Here is a 4166-nt window from a genome sequence, read left to right as displayed (position 1 = left end):
CCTTCCCCACACACTGAAACCCCTTCCCCACACACAGAAACCATTCCCCACGCAGTGAAACCCCTTCCCCACACACTGAAACCCCTTCCCCACACACTGAAACCATTCCCCACGCAGTGAAACCCCTTCCCCACACACTGAAACCATTCCCCACACACTGAAACCATTCCCCACACACTGAAACCATTCCCCGCACACTGAAACCCCTTCCACACACACTGAAACCCCTTCCCCACACACTGAAACCATTCCCCACACAGTGAAACCACTTCCCCGCACACTGAAACCCTTCCCAACACACTGAAACCATTCCCCACATAGTGAAACCCCTTCCCCACACACTGAAACCCCTTCCCCACACACTGAAACCATTCCCCACGCATTGAAACCCCTTCCCCACACACTGAAACCATTCCCCACACACTGAAACCATTCCCCACACAATGAAACCTTACGCCACACACTGAAACCACTTCGACACACACTGAAACCATTCCCCGCACACTGAAACCCCTTCCACACACACTGAAACCCCTTCCCCACACACTGAAACCATTCCCCACACAGTGAAACCACTTCCCCACACACTGAAACCATTCCCCACACACTGAAACCCTTCCCCACACACTGAAACCATTCCCCACACAGTGAAACCCCTTCCCCACACACTGAAACCATTCTCCACACACTGAAACCCCTTCCCCACACACTGAAATCATTCCCCACACACTGAAACCCCTTCCCCACACACTGAAACCCTTCACCACTCACTGTAACCATTCCCCACACAGTGAAACCCCTTCCCCACACACTGAAACCCCTTCCCCACACACTGATAACATTCCCCACACAGTGAAACAAATTCCCCACACACTGAAACCATTCCCCACACAGTGAAACCACTTCCCCGCACACTGAAACCCTTCCCAACACACTGAAACCATTCCCCACATAGTGAAACCCCTTCCCCACACACTGAAACCACTTCCCCACACACTGAAACCATTCCCCCGCATTGAAACCCCTTCCCCACACACTGAAACCATTCCCCACACACTGAAACCATTCCCCACACAATGAAACCTTACGCCACACACTGAAACCACTTCGACACACACTGAAACCATTCCCCGCACACTGAAACCCCTTCCACACACACTGAAACCCCTTCCCCACACACTGAAACCATTCCCCACACAGTGAAACCACTTCCCCACACACTGAAACCATTCCCCACACACTGAAACCCTTCCCCACACACTGAAACCATTCCCCACACAGTGAAACCCCTTCCCCACACACTGAAACCATTCTCCACACACTGAAACCCCTTCCCCACACACTGAAATCATTCCCCACACACTGAAACCCCTTCCCCACACACTGAAACCCTTCACCACTCACAGTAACCATTCCCCACACAGTGAAACCCCTTCCCCACACACTGAAACCCCTTCCCCACACACTGATAACATTCCCCACACAGTGAAACAAATTCCCCACACACTGAAACCATTCCCCACACACTGAAACCCCTTCCCCACACACTGAAACCATTCCCCACACACTGAAACCATTCCCCACACACTGAAACCCTTCCCCACACAGTGAAACCATTCCCCACACACTGAAACCCTTCCCCACACACTGAAACCATTCCCCACACACTGACACCCTACCCCACACACTGAAACCATTCCCCACACACTGACACCCTTCCCCACACAGTGAAACCCCTTCCGCAGACACTGAAACCATTCCTGTATCACAGACTCAGGGGATGAGTAGACCGCCCCCTGTCTCTGTATCACAGACTCAGGGGATGAGTACACCGTCCCCTGTTTCTGTATCATTGATTCAGGGGAGGAGTAGACCGCCCCCTTTCTCTGTGTCACAGACTCAGAGGATGAGTAGACCGCCCCCTGTCTCTGTGTCACAGACTCAGGGGATGAGTAGACCGCCCCCTGTCTGTGTGTCACAGACTCAGGGGATGAGTAGACCGCCCCCTGTCTCTGTATCACAAACTGAGGCGATAAGTAGACCGCCCCCTGTCTCTGCATCACAGACTCAGGGGATGAGTAGAACGCCCCCTGTCTCTGTCAAACAGACTCAAGGGATGAGTAGACCGCCCCCTGTCTCTGCATCACAGACTCAGGGGATGAGTAGACCGCCCCCTGTCTCTGTATCACAGACTCAGGGGATGAGTAGACGGCCCCCTGTCTCAGTATTACAAACTGAGGGGATGCGTAGACCGCCCCCTGTCTCTGTATCACAGACTCAGGGGATGAGTAGACCGCCCCCTGTCTCCGTATCAAAGACTCAGGGGATGAGTAGACCGCCCCCTGTCTCTGTATCACAGACTCAGGGGGTGAGTGGACCGCCCCCTGTCTCTGTGTCACAGACTCAGGGGATGTGTAGACCACCCCCTGTCTCTCTATCACAAACTCAGGAGATGAGTCGAGCGCCCCCTGTCTCTGGATCACAGAGCCCGGGGGATGAGTAGAGCGCCCTCTGTCTCTGTATCATTCACTCGGGGGATGAGTAGACCGCCCCCTGTCTCTGTGTCACAGACTCAGGGGATGAGTAGACCACCCCCTGTCTCTGTGCAACAGACTCAGGGGCTGAGTGGACCACCAACTAACCCTAACCCTCACCCTAACCCTAACCCTAACCCCGCACACTGAAACACCTTCCCCACACACTGAAACCCTTCCCCACACACTGAAACCCCTTCCCCACACACTGAAACACATTCCACACACAGTGAAACCCCTCCCCACACACTGAAACCCCTTCACTCCACACTAAAACACCTTCCACACACAGGGAACCCCCTTCCCCACACACTGAAACCATTCCCCACACAGTGAAACCATTCCCCACACACTGAGAACCCTTCCCCTCACAGTGAAACCCCTTCCCCACACACTGAATACCTTCCCCACACACTGAAACCATTCCCCACACACAGATACACCTTCCCCACACAGTGAAACCCGTCCCCACACACTGAAACCCTTCCCCACACACTCAAACCCGTCCCCACACACTGAAACCATTTCCCACACTCTGAATCCCCTTCCCCACACACTGAAACCCCATCCCCACACACTGAAACCCCTTCCCCACACACTGAAACCCTTCCCCACAAACTGAAACCCATTCCCCCACACTGAAACCATTCCCCACACACTGAAACCCATTCCTCACACAGTGAAACCCCTTCCCCACACACTGAAACCATTCCCCACACACTGAAACCCCTTCCCCACACACTGAACCACATTCCCCACACACTGAAACCCCTTCTACACACACTGAAACCCCTTCCCCCCACACTGTAACCATTCCCCACACACTGAAGCCCCTTCCACACATACTGAAACCCCTTCCCCACACACTGAAACCCCTTCCCCACACACTGAAACCATTCCCCACACACTGAAACCCCTTCCCCACACACTGAAACCCCTTCCCCACACAGTGAATCCCCTTCCCCACACACTGAATCACCTTCCCCACACACTGAAATCCTTTCCCCACACACTGAAACAATTCCTCACACACTGAAACCCCTTCCCCACACAGTGAAACCCCTTCCCCACACACTGAAACCCCTTGCCCACACAGTGAAACCCCTTCCCCACAAACTGAAACCCCTTCCCCACACACTGAAACCCCTTCCGCACACACTGAAACCATTCCCCACACACTGAAACCCTTCCCGACAAACTGAAATCCTTCCCCGCACACTGAAACCCCTTCCCCGCAAACTGAAACCCCTTCCACACACAGTGAAACCCCTTCTCCACACACTGAAACCCCTTCCCTACACACTGAAACCATTCCCCACAGACTGAAACCCCTTCCCCACACACTGAAACCCTTCCCCAAACACTGAAACCCCTTCCGCACACACTGAAACCTCTTCCACACACACTGAAACCATTCCCCACACACTGAAACCCCTTCCCCACACACGGAAACCCCTTCCCCACACACTGCAACACCTTCCCCACAACACTGAAACCATTCCCCACACACTGAAACCCCTCCCCCACACACTGAAACCCTTCCCAACACACTGAAACCATTCCCCACATAGTGAAACCCCTTCCCCACACACTGAAACCCATTCCCCACACACTGAAACCATTCCCCACACA

This window comes from Heterodontus francisci, unplaced genomic scaffold (genome assembly GCF_036365525.1).
Source record: "Heterodontus francisci isolate sHetFra1 unplaced genomic scaffold, sHetFra1.hap1 HAP1_SCAFFOLD_83, whole genome shotgun sequence".
Lineage (NCBI taxonomy): Eukaryota > Metazoa > Chordata > Chondrichthyes > Heterodontiformes > Heterodontidae > Heterodontus > Heterodontus francisci.
This window is presented reverse-complemented; position numbering follows the sequence as displayed.